The sequence below is a fragment of the Miniopterus natalensis genome, chromosome 9 (genome assembly GCF_054644295.1).
Source record: "Miniopterus natalensis isolate mMinNat1 chromosome 9, mMinNat1.hap1, whole genome shotgun sequence".
Taxonomy (NCBI): Eukaryota; Metazoa; Chordata; class Mammalia; order Chiroptera; family Miniopteridae; genus Miniopterus; species Miniopterus natalensis.
The window spans coordinates 50767664-50780989 of NC_142089.1; the positions used below are offsets into that span (position 1 = coordinate 50767664).

The window sequence follows — 13326 nt, forward strand, 5'->3', positions numbered from 1 at the left end:
GTATTTATGATGAATGAAATAATTATTATAAAAAGTTATAGATAGCATTTTAATAAAATGAGCGTTCTTACAGTTATACTTCATGGTTTGACAGAAACATTGATAGACGATGATCTATAAGAACCAATTATAGAAGATTCTCAAAGTGTAGAGATTAACAGGAGTTATGGAAACAATCTAAGAAAGACGAACTTTGAGTTGTGTAAGACTCAGTGCAACTATGACTATGAGAAATTTTTAAAAAGTTGCTTGCTTTTGAGTATCATAATGTTGATGGTATAAAAAGTTTATAATCCTTTATATACAGTTACACATATGTAAACACTGAGAGCACAGAATGATTCATGCTATCATTGCATTGCTGAATATTTTTAAAAAGTATAAATCACAAAATGATAGGTACTTAAGAACATATATGTGATTATATTCTTCCAAATAATATCATTAAGCATGTACACCACAATCACTTTTATACTATAGTTTAAAGTGTCATTATTTTTGAAGACAGCATTTCTGCATTTTAGATAGAGTTTGGCCTTCTTGGACAAAGATTTAGTTAGCCTGGAGAGAGCTGGGAGAATAGTTAAAAACTTATTGGCTTTGCCAAATGCTTTCATATGTTTCTGCTCTCATGGAAAATGAGTTTTGATTTCTTTTCAGCCAACATGCATGGCGAAGCTAAAATGAAAAACAAAGCTAGCAACTTTCAACCACTTCTAGTTACATTTGGTAGTCACATATTGCTTTGATCTTGTCTAGAGCTTAAAATATTTTCTAGAGCAGGCAAAACCAGTTTCAGCACTAAGCATCACTGAACAGTAACAATGAAGAGGAGGAAACTGAGCAAGTTTAGGATGAAATGTAGCTAATTTAATTTCCATTTCTGTATCAGAAGCTACAACAGTTTCACATGTGTCTTGTTTGTTTGTGTCAGTTTAGAACTCTGAGCGAGCTCCCATCACAGGCCAAAGCAAGTTCTCCATCATGAATACCACCTACCCTCACTCATTGTTCTCTGTAGCTGTGTAGTTCAAACTTCACACAATTTTTGGCCCGCTATCAAGTTCTGGATCTTCTCCCCACCCCACCCCAGCCCACACCAATGCCAGAGCTGGGTGGCGAAGAAGTTCCTCACTGTGTTCTACAGACTTACAATAATCACACTGCTTTGTAACCAACCCCACTTTCATACTTCTTCAGATTCTTTAATTTGGCACCCAAACTATTGTTATTCATACATGTGTTCTGACAAGTACTTCATCACTTCCCTCTAAACAAAAATGCTTGTATGGTAGATAGCTTTAAAAATTAGCATAATTTCTGTATCAGAAATATGTGAACCCAATGAATAAAATAATCTTCAGTTTCTTAAAGTTGCTTAAATTAAAAACATGAGTTACTACAGTTGGAAAAAACATGTATGGTTAAAATGTTTGAAGCCCATCAATCTCTCTAACCACATAAGCTAATGAGTTCCTTCTGTTTTCTTTGAATGAAATCACCATGAGTGGTTGGATGTTGATTTAACATAAAACAAATGGAAATGGGTGTTTCCTTTGTCCTTTGTAGAATTTATTTTTAAAAACAATTAGCAAGTATTTTGAATAAGTCAATGATTTTGCCATTACTTAAATAATAATATAGTTTGAGTAGTTAAGTTGATTGCATTGTGGGGAATGCATAACATACTCCAACTCCTCTTAACTTGCTAACATCTGCAGACATTATTAAGCTTCTCATTTCATTTTTTCTACCATAACACCTGTATTGTTATAAATTATGTTTTGAATTGTCATGAAATGTCAGCAAATTATGTTTTCTGGATGTGTGTGTGTCATTTAAGTGTTCCTTTGTAATGGCAGGTTTGTGGCTAACAGCTTAATCTTGAATATATTAATGCAATTAAAAGCTATTTCAATTCTTCCTTGTGGGTACAAAGAAAGTTGGAGCATTATTATGTGTAAAGTACAAGGAAAGAATGAAAAATTCTTCAATATTTAAAACATTATCCAAGAGAAGGAATACATTTAGATGCAATTTTAAAAACAAGCTTATTATATTCTTAAAAAAAAAAAGGTGTTGAACCCTTTGAACCCTATAAAATACACATCCTATTGAATTAAAATGAAAAACTTGTATGAGGCATTTTCTACTCCCTATAGTTTTAACCCACTTCTGACAACTTCTTCCCATGCATCCTCCTTTTGTGTGTGATGTAGTCCCTTTAGATTTAAGCAGTGAGTAATGATTCACTCATGTCCAGAGCATCAAAAATGTCAGGCCTGTGAATGTAGACTGGGTTCTTCCAGAGATTCTTTCTGAGAGAGTTAAATAAATAAGTAAATAGGCCAACATATGGCCAGCCTAATTCAGGCAAAAATTTCTATTGATTACTTACTAAGCTCACTAAATAAAAACTTCAGTCCAAGTTTTGCCTCCCAAAAGAAAATAGGATTAGACTGATCTATGCACTCATTGGGGCTTCTTGTGAATCATGCCCAGATGAGAGAAAAACCTTCAAAGATAAACAAAAGAAAGGGCTAAAATCTTTCGGTAAATGCAAATTATTATTAGTTTGACATATTTTGGTTTACAATCTTGAATAAACTAATTTTTAAATTCCTAAGGAGACCATGATATAAATGACCTCTGAGATTTGAGAATTCTATATTTCTGCCTTTTGTTCAACTAAAGTAGCCTAATTTAATTTTCCTAGATAGATCTGTTGTATGTATACATTCTGACAGATGTAAAAACTTAGGTACAAATTAAGGTTTCATACCAGCTCTGGATAAATGTTGTGTGTGTGTTTTTTTTGTTGGTTTTTTTTTAAAGACTAGTTTATATCCTACATCTATAATATTTCAATTATATTACTGAAGACATTCCAAATGGAAGTGTTTATGTAGTTTATAACACAAATGCTCTAAGTGGTTCCTCTCACCTTTTGGAATGGTGAGAATATTAAAACATTAATATATGAAGTAGAAAGAAATTTGATCATTAAGGATTCTCATTTTAATTTGAGAATTATAATGAATCAACCAAAAGAGCATGCTTCAGTTATTTGCACTTTTGAACTTTTATGATTTTTTCACAAGTTAAGAACACACTTGACCAGTAGCTGGATTTACTTTAGTACTACAAGTATCTGGCTTTGTGACAAAATACTGATAGGTATTTAGAGTCTTCATGTTTTTTGCACAACCTGCTGTTGACATTTTAATAACATTGTTGTTTGAAATGATTTCTGAAGTATGATGACTGCAACATACTCGCAGCAACAAAAAGTACATATTGTTTCTGAAAGCAAAGCAGCTCAAGTTTCGTCGTATTTGCTGGATTTAAATCTTGGAGACTTAGTTTTTCCTTGAAAACCAGTACAAACATACTTCTTTAATTGATGGTTGCATTCATTAGTAGAATTAGTAATTTAGAAAGAACACCTGAAAACTCGGTCATTTTCAGCTCAGAAATTGTGTAATTAAAAAAAAAAAAATCCAGGTTTGATTTTCCTCATACGCAGAGGACACTTAACTGGCCTTTAAACATTTTTCAAGCATGATTTGCCCCGTCGTGGTCTGTGCTCTTCACCTTGGATGCCTCGTTGGCGCTGCCTGGCTGCTCACTGACACTACCAACCGAGAGGTGCGAGGAAGTGTGGTCAGAGGACAGGAGCAAAAGCAGTTTCAATGCAAGGAAATGAGGGAAACAGACCCAACAGCAATGAATGCACTTGCGAGTACAGAGCCTTGCAGTCTCCTTTCCTTCCTTTGCTTATCCTGGTGAGTTTAATCAAAAACAAACAAAACGCTCTTGTGAAATATAGTCAATAAAGTCAAAGTTTGGCTAGCTCTCTGGAACTACAAAGAAAAAGTCATCTCAATTTTAAAAAATGTAACTTTCATTAACGAGCGCGCCGGAAATCTCAGGTATCAAAGACACATTAACCCTGGAGCGTCCCCCGCGCGCCGCAGCCGGACGGAGGCAGCCGCGGCAAACAGACGTGCTTTCTCCTCGGAGCAGCCACACAAAAGGAGGGCTGCGGAGACCAAAAGTTTCGGGGCCTGCGGCTCGCCGCGCAGAGAAAAGAGAAAACCTGGAGACCGGGTGGGTAAAAGACGCATCCCGGGCGCCCCTTCGAGCGCAGGCGAGGGGAAAGCGCCCGGGCCGGGAGGGGAGCGGGGAGGGGGCGGTGAGCCGCTGGCCATGCCCCTGCGTCCCGCCTCCGAGGCCGGAGCGCCCGGTTCCGCCGCGCTCTCCCAAATACCCTTCACCCCGTTCCAGAAATAAATAAATGTTTAAAGTGCGTGTGTGTGGACAGGATGGAGAGCGCGCGCCGGCGGAGCGCGCGGAGCACCGAGCGCGCAGTGAGTGGAGTTTGGGGGTGGGGGTGCGGGGAGCGGTTGAATGGGTGTGTGCGGATGAGGTCGGGGAGGCTGAATTCGGAGCCCCGGAACTGATGTGGGGGGCGGGGGGGTGTGCCGAGAGAAGGGGAGGGGCGCTAGCCACCGCTGGCTGCCTCCGGGGTGCGTTCCGCGGCCGTGTGCGCGCGTCCCTCGCCGCCGCCGCCGCCGCCCGGACAGCCCTGCGGCCGCCCTGCCGGCGGAGCCGGGGCCGGCGAGTCCTCGGGGGGCTGCTTGGCCACCGCCACTCGTACAGCTCGAGCCCGTAAGTGTCCCCTTTTGCTCCCCTCCCCCTGCTCGGGCGCACTGCCGCCGCAGCTGCTCAAATGGAGTGGAAAATGGCCATTGGGCGGCAATGAGTTATAGATTATCTGCTCCGCGTTTTGTAGTTAGCTGCCTGTAATCTTCTTTTAAGTTTGCCCCAGCCCCTTGCTGGAAAAATCAGGAGGGAGAGATTTGTCCTTTGCCGCTGTGCACGCTAATATGTTTATATGATTAGCCGAATTCCGGCGGGGGCGTGTAGGTGGGGGCTCGGGGAGGAGGCGGCGGCTGGAGGTGACTCCAGTTCAGACCTCTCCGGGAGTCTGTGTCAGGACTTCGCGCTCCCCCGTCTCTCCTCTCGTCTCCTCGCCTCTCTCTCCCCCTCTCTCACTCTCCGCTCTCAGACACGCAGAGGTGCCCGAGCGAAATCGGGAGCTGACTGGAGAATTCCTTGGGATCGTTGGGGGGGATCTCCCCTCCGTCGGGGTGCGTGGCGCGGCTCTTCCCTGCACCTCCCTGCTTGCCCGAGTCCCGAGCTCTCGCCTTCAGCCTTTCGTGGGGCAGCGGCCACGGCTCCGCTTCGGCCCGGAGACCCGAAATGTGAGGAAGGGCCACCGCTGTCGCCCGCCCCAGGCCGCAGGGTCGGCGCCAGGGATGCGAGTCCGGCCGGCGCGGACGGCGGGCTGAGGGGCTTCGCTGGACAAACTGAGTTGGCCGCGCGCCGCCCGCGTCTGCGCGCCCCCCCCGCGGCCGCCGCTCCGAGGGGACTCCCAAGTCTGCGCAGCGCCTCTGTCCGGCTCCCGCCTGCGCCACCTCCTTCGCTCTGATTCCCGAATTTTTTGTTTTTCCAAGGGAGCGTGCGGTCTGGGGGCGGGGGGCGCGTGTGTGCTCAAGACCCCTCTCGCGGAGTGGCGAGTGGGAAACTGCGGGAAAATGTTGACTTAACCCCTGGAGCCGCCCGGCGCTGGCTGCTTGGCTGGAGGTGGAGGCGGCGGCGGCGGCCGAGCAGGAGGACGCCCCGAGCCGCGGCGCTGCCTCCCGCGCGGACTCCACGGCCCGCCACCCGCTCGAGGCCGGCCTGCGTCCTGACCGCCTCTCCCCGCGCGGCCCCCCCGCCAGACGGCCCGCCCCCGGGGCGCGCTCGCGGACCGAGGTAAGAGCCGCAGGAGCGAACAATGTGCCTCTGTGCGGGGCTTGGGAGACCTGTTTGCATTGCGCCTCCTGCCCGGGGGCGGATGCTGGGCGCAGGGGGAGCCGCGGGTGAGTTGGGGCGCCGCTGTTTGTTTATGTTCTGCGGGGCCGAGGGGGTGACCCGCGCCCGCTCGGGCTGCTCGCCCCCTCCTCCTTTCCCCCGGCTCTTGCCCTCGGAGATCGCTACGCAGAACTCCCCACCCGGTCCAGCCGGCGTCTCCTTTTCCCGTGGAGCTGTTACCGCGTCCTCGAGGCTTCAGTCTAGTTGCAGGGGGCGCCGGGGGAGAGGGGAGTAGGATTGCGTTCTGCATATTTTGGTTTTCGGAAAGCTTGGGTCGAAAGGTTCCGTTTACCTTTTTCCCCTGTGCGTCTGGGGATGGGGGGGGGGTATGAGGCGCGCCCCTGGCGGGACTGCTCTGCTCGCGGGGCGAGGCCCTGACCCCCCCCCACCCCCCCGCCTCCTGACCCGTCCGGGGCTGGAAGGGGAGCGGGGCGGCCGAGCGCTGGGAGCGAGCTCAGTGGAAGTGGACGGAGGGGGAGGGCCGGGCCGAGTTGTTTCGGATTGTTGTTTCTTCTTGTCGGCAGTTAGGTGGTGTGGAGAGGCGCGGATGACAGCAAAGCGCAGCCAGATGTGGCCGGGCCGGCGCTGGGGCTGGCAACGATTAGGGGCCGCCCGGCGGGGCGGGAGGGTGGCGGGGCCCGGCACCCGCGGGTCCTGGGGAGGGCAGACCGCCTCCCGGACCCGCAGTGAGAGGGCAGCAGCGGGCCGCGCTGGGCCTGTGCGTGAAGTTGCGCGTTCCCGGGGTGGCTGTGCGGCTGGGCGCCTCGGGAAGCCCTGTTGGTCGGAGGGGGCGCGGGGTGGGGAGCGGCGGGGAGAAGAAGGCGTGGGAGGAGCGCGAGGAAAGGGGAGATCCCCCGGGCCGGCGGAGCGTGGGCTGCGTGATTGGCTGGGGCGACTGGCCCCTCTGGTGGAGAGGTGAGGGCGAGCGCAGCGCCAAAGCGCCGGGGCAGTGGGGAGGCTCGCCGGCGAGACTCGTTCGCTTGGGATCCGCAAAGTTTGTTCGTTTCGCCGAACCACGGGGGCTTGGGTCGGGGAAATCGCTGGAAGCTTTACTTTGTGCCAAAGTGTCGCTGAGCGGAGACTAAGGAACGTATGTCTTCGGTGTATTTTTTTTTTTTTTTTAAATCCTCTGTTCACACTGTCCTCTAAAAGCGCAGTTGCAGGGACACGTCCTGCGGTGTCCGTCTTTCCCGTCTCCTGGGGACTCCACCCCCTCATCCTTCCCCCCTTCCCCGGCCCCCTCATTCGGTTCTTCCTGATGCAAACTGCGTGGTCTCGGATTCAGACCGAGGAAATGTTTTCCTCCTGTTTCTTGAAAGGTGTCAGGCTGCTTAGCAGCTTCTCCGAGCAGCCTGCGAGCGTCGGAGCCGCAGCCACCAGCCATATGTTTCCCGTTACAAAGGCCAGGTTCTGAGACGCTCTTCTCCCCGCCCCCGCCCCAAATTCGTAAATTCTCTTCTGCAGCCCTAGCCCCGCGCGCGCCTCTCTCGCTTCCAGAGGCGTAGCTTTAACGGACGCGGTTGGTTCATTCATTTCCTTGTCAGTGTTTGTGTCTGGAACGGGCCCCACCGGGTGTGCTCTTTGCTCAACTCGAGTTGCACAACGAAGAAAAGTCACATCCGTTTGGTAAATAATTGCCTGTTGGGAAGTCTCTTACTAAATCAGATTTGATCTTGGGCGAACCTTCAGAGATGGGCACTAAGGAGGCGACATGCAGCCGTAGCAGAAAAATAGATTGGTTCGTGTGGCGTCTTTGGCAACATTCCAAGTGGTGACGGGACTCTTGACCTAGGTTAAAGGTAACTTTGTAACTTTAAGTTTAGTATCTTCCTGAGAAGCCCTTGATGAAGAAAATCTGCTTCTGTTCAGGTGTGTTACGGAACTTTCCGTGGTGCCTCTCTCCACCCTCGAGTAAATTTATGCGTGATAGAGAGAAAACTGCAGAACAAATGTTCTGTTGTTTAGTTCCTTAAGACATTCCGATTCTCTCCTTTTGTTGCTTGCCTCGAAAAGAGGTGCCATTTCACATCATTCTGCACAAATTGTTTGAATTAATGCAAGTGTGAATTCTTACCGTTTGAAGGGGACTATTAGCATATCAAAGGTTTCTTAGCTTCAGCTCAATTGAGAAAACTTCAGCCTGTCTTCCATTTGCTTCCAAGCGAGGCCCAAAGGGCAATGAGAATTGTAAAGGGTAGAAATAGGGAGGTGGATTCAGGCTGTGTTTCTGAACTTTTACTGTTTTGTAATTATGTGAGCGAAAAACATTGTCTATTGCTATGGAGTCCTTGCAAATGGCAAGACAATTATTTTCTATTGATAAATGGTTTGTTCCCAGAAAAAGGGTGACCTTTTATTTTATGATAGTCACTGTTGCCTGCTTTTCGGGGTCCCTTCAGTGGAAGAGAAAGCTTTTCCTTCCAACTTAATACTTTTCTAGGGCCTATACTTTGTTATATTAATAAAATGGGGGAGAGGAAGCCTTTTCATGAGTCTGCAAAATAATAGGAATCTTGTGATAAAAGCACACTCATTTTTCACCTAGAAATATTTATTTTTAATAAACTTGCTAAATTAATAGGAAAAAAATCAGTGGAGGGTTTTGAATATTAAAACTCAGCGTGAACTTTATTACTGCAACTTCTATTGCAAGTGTTAAGTTTGAAAGAGGATTCTAAGTGACACTCAGTTTTTGTGTGAATTGTATTTAAATAGAGGATTCTGCTTGAATATTGTTTTGTCTCAAGTTTGGCATTTTATCAAACAGTAAATGCTAGAATTCAGAGTGCAGTTGGTTTATTTTTATTAATACTTATAGTGTATTCGCTCATGCTTTTTTACATTTGCGAAAAGATTCATTTTTTGAATTTCTTTTAACGATTCAGCATCCATGAGCAAAGAAGCAAGTAAGAACAAGTACTTGGGTCATTTTATGGCGAGCAGATGTGTCAAGAGAGAACTTTTCTCTTCAACTTTTGGGGAAGTATTGATTTTATTTATTTAGCTTAAGATTTCCTAAAACCTGGTTCAAGATGAAAATGAACCTCAAGGAAGGTTTTGAAAATTTGTAAGTTCTTATTTTTTAAAGCTTTACCTTTGATGGTTGGTTGATTTTGAACATAAATTGATATCCCTTAATTGGAGGAGGGCTTTTTAAAAAAATTAATGTTCAGAGCTCCTTGTTTCTATTTTTAATAGTGAAAATTAACACTAACAAACACTTCTGGAGTAAACAGTACTAATTGCCTAACATTTTTGGGCTTCAGCTTAATAGGATGATAATTTTTTCAGATTAAGATATTTTATTTATTTTTATTTTTTTAGTGGCATTCAAATTGTACATCATTATCCTGAAATCATTTTATGGTAGTTTATTTATCTGATCCCTTCAGTTTTCTAAGAAAACTTTCTAGGTAAAAAAGCGTACATTGAGGTAATTGCTATTATTGCACTTCAGTTGCTGTTTAACTAGTTTGCTTTGAATGCAGTGTGCTATAAAGAAAACATATTATCCTTCAGAGCTGTTAGTGATAATCTAAAAATTGTCTTGAAAACATTGCTCTTCGTATTACATGATCGTGATCATAAATTCAGCAAATCTCTGAAGGTGTAAAATGCAGCAAAAAGACTTTTCAGCATTCAGATGACAAAATTGGACTACTTAGAGAAAAATTAATGTATTGTAGAAGCACTCCAGCTGCCATTTTCAATCATTGTGGGTTACTATGTGTTGGCAACAGAAAAGGAATTTAGAAATGCAGATAGCTCTGGGAGCAGGTAGTTGGGGAAATCAGAATATTGAATCATGTGGGGTAGAACAAACCAATTCAGGTTTTGACTTGAGAATTTCCAATAAATTTATTTTTTTTCCAGCCTTTTGACTCCCTGCTTTATTAATGGACTAACATCAAAGCAGACAACAAAACTTCCAAATGTTATAAAAACTAATATAAACATACAGATCTCACATGGTGTACTACAAGTCTTAATTTAAGACGAGCTGTTGGAGTTTTTATTGCTGCAATTTTCACAATCAGCAGAAACGTTAACACCAAGCTTCTGGGCGTTTCCTTTCTTAAAATTATCAAGAGGAGAGCTTTTGATGCCAAGGTTTACTTATTAGGTTTAGATCTCTGATCATTATTGAAGCTTTCTGTGCTTTATTAAAAATTTTAAAATAATATTCTAATGTCTTAACTAATATAGGAATATGTGAGGTAAGATTGAGATTTTGGGAAGGTCAGGAGGGGATTAGAAATCCGTACACCATAGAAATAAAATGTTATTGCTCTGTTTTCTATCAAAATATTTATTTGACCTGACTTCAATAAGTGTTCAAGTAACAACTTATTGACAGGTGTAGTATGAGATGAAGAGATCATTACAATTTAGTCTAAGGTATGGGCTAAACACACTGGTATCTACCTGAGATAAATCTGTTCTCATTTTAATAAAAATCCGTACCACTTATCAAATTCCTAATATTTAAGAGCACAGATCAATTGTACTTAGATTAGGAATGAAGTACAGTTTTGGAAATTTGAAGAATTTAGTGTCATAGGATTGTTATTTTTATTAAAAAAGTTTTTTCAAAAACTGTACACTTTGCCTCTTGATGGTCACTGTATCGGATTTTGTGTCTAGAAGGAAAGGTACGCATTTAACATCTGTCTGCTTTTCTGCAGAAAAGGTTCAAGTAAAATTAAAGTGGAATTATTTCCAAGCTAGTACATGTTAGAAATAAAGCGCATAATTATTAAAAAATACCACACAACACGTTTGTTTAGTTATTTGAAAAAATGCCTAGCTAAAAACTGCACAGATTGTTAATTTTGATCATGGGTTAAAAATAGCAACCTTATCTGCTAGACCAGAAAAGGACTTGTAATCCCGTTTGTGTTTTGGTCGTATCAGTACCTAAGGTAATTTGTTAAATATTAGTTCACATTACCTAAATAGGTAACTGTTTTGTAACTATTTTCAAGAAAGATGAAAACATTCCTATTTTAAAGATAGATTAAAACCATAGCTTAACTTCTTACATAACACTAATTAGTGTCTAGCCCCACCCAAATAGTCACCTCTTCAAATAATTCTTGATTAAAGGTTGAAAGGTTGAAAAGTATTTAATCACCTAGATTACTGTAATTAGACTCGATGTTATCAGAAAAGCAAACTGTTTTCTGAAATCCTTTTACTACTTAGGATTGGTCAAGTAGTGATGATTGTTTTTTAATGCTTTAAGAAAAAGGTTAAGGAAATGGGTTATTTAACCTAGAGATAGTTAATTATTGGAATTAGGGAAACAGAATCCTAAAATAATGACATTTCTTGACCTAGTGTGATAATTTTTAAAAGAGTAACTGTAAGTAGGGTGTGTAATTCTTAAATTTTATTCAAGGCTTCGGTGTGGTGTTTTGGATTTAGGATAGATATGTATTATAAACTATGAAAGTCTCTTAATGCTGCTTTGATGTAAGTAGATATATATTTTTTAAGTGGATCATTTTGTCAAAAAAGGTCCTAACCATCCAAAAATACTTAAAAAAATCCCTTTAGGTCATTTATCTGATGGACTAAATGGAGGAAATAATTTGCAGATACTTTTCAGTAGCTTCTTATCTAATGATTTTTAAAAAGCTATTTCTTAGAAAAAGAAAACTTCCATATTTTGCAAATAAAAATTATCTTTAAAAAAGGTAAATTGAATGAAGGAACTAAGCGCCTAACACCTGCAAGCGAAGTGCAGTTTATAGCAAAGTGCTATTGATTGCTTTGGAAGCACAAAGCAAGTTTAAATACAATTTGTTTAATTACAACAAAAATGCAGTTTTATGAAGTAATATAGTTTATCTTCATAGAGGATTTTATGCATTGTGTGGTGGTAAGTAAAACCCCATCACAGTTGTGTAAATTTGTTCAATTACCAAAACGGCTAAAAGAAAAAAAAAATCAATTGAAGTTGAAATGCAACAGAAATTAGATTACCTTGGTTAGTAAGAACTTGCCAGCAGTGTCTAAATAGCTTAAGAATATCAAAAGTTACCATGTTTCACAGTGTAAGGATATTGGTGTCTGTTGTAATATACATACATCTTGTTTACTTGGTGGCTTTAGTTATGTGAACGTTTTTTTTTTTTTTTTGCTTCCCATTTTTGTTTTTATGGAAGCTATTACATGACGTACAAGAAACCGTTTCCACTTGTGTATGTTCCCATTTGGTTTAGAGGTTTGTGTTTTAGGAGTTGCTCTTCTGGATTTCTAGAGTTTGTAATCAGTTGATACTTCAGATCAGTGTCATATCAGATGTGATTTTTGTGAATCAAAAGAAACCTAGTCCATCAGTAGGGAGAGCTAGGTTATTATCAGCAACAGAAACACATAGACATTTTTCCTGTTAACTCTTGAAATAATACACGGAACTGTAAACTCTTAAATTCTGGTGGAAGTAAGGCGGCATGGGATTGATCATAGCAAGTAGCTGGGCACCTGTTTTACTCCCTACACCTTGATTCATTCTGGCACCCAGATTTCCTGAAGTGCAGAACAGGCACAACTACTGTTCACAGCCACTCGGCTGTTTTTAGGTCATGAAGTCAACTTCCTGGAATTTCTGGGGGAAACCAGTTGAAAAGGGAGGACAAGTGTCACTTTAAATAGAGATGTTTAAATCAGATTTCTGCCTGAGGGTAAAATTTAGGTCTCTTTTAGCCCGGATATAATGTCTCCCTCTACAGAGCACAGCATTAATCACTACCTGACAAGAAATCGTATGCTGAGCAAAACAGGCCCTTGTTGGGTTTTTCATTGATCCCCCCCCCCCCCCCAATCTGTGAGGACTACATTAAAAACATTAGAATTCACACACAGGGATTACACCTAATCTCTGAATTTCAGTATGAAATCAGTCACCTTAAAAGAAGTCTGCTTAGAACTGGAAAATCTTTGGGAGACTTTTTTCTTTTTTAAAAGAAGGATAGTACCTTAATAAAAATAGACTTATTTTCTAATGTTAAAAAACAGGCAAGTTAAAACAGAAGTTAACTTCCTGGAATACTGACTGGATCTTAATTCTGTTTCAAGATGCATTAAGTCACTTCTGCTTTTTTAATATCTGATAGTGGAAAAAAGAAACAGAAAACGAATTATTAGTTCTTAGCCGTGAGAAATGGCAGAAGTTGAAAAGATGTTTAACCTCAGACCCTGATAATTCAAACATAGTTTGTAGACTAAATCCAGATACAACCCTATATCTTTTTCTGGAAGAAAAATAATAAAATATTTAGCCATTGTAGTAGTAAAGAAGAATGCATTGTGAGACTTTTCATTTGAAAAAGGGTTTAGTTTTGCTCTTTTAATTATTAGATCATACTTTAACTTCTTTCTGGGTCAGATTATATGTAAACA

At 42.5% G+C, this 13326-nt stretch overlaps 1 protein-coding gene across 14 annotated transcripts in view; it reads left to right on the forward strand.

Annotated features, from left to right (window-relative positions):
- ADGRL2 (adhesion G protein-coupled receptor L2) overlaps positions 1–13326 on the forward strand; it is a 489292-nt gene that overhangs the window by 305177 nt on the left and 170789 nt on the right. For 9 of the 14 annotated variants that reach the window (XM_087820542.1, XM_087820554.1, XM_087820547.1 and 6 more), the window contains exon 1: positions 5713–5820. The exons of 1 other annotated variant lie outside the window; for it this stretch is intronic. The gene's annotated coding sequence lies outside the window, so the exon portion shown is untranslated. Of the gene's footprint in view, positions 1–4026; positions 4111–4354; positions 4371–4655; positions 4672–5712; positions 5821–7423; positions 7719–13326 lie in introns of those variants that run through there. 4 more of the 14 variants (XM_087820544.1, XM_087820546.1, XM_087820545.1 and 1 more) reach the window with 4 other exon arrangements.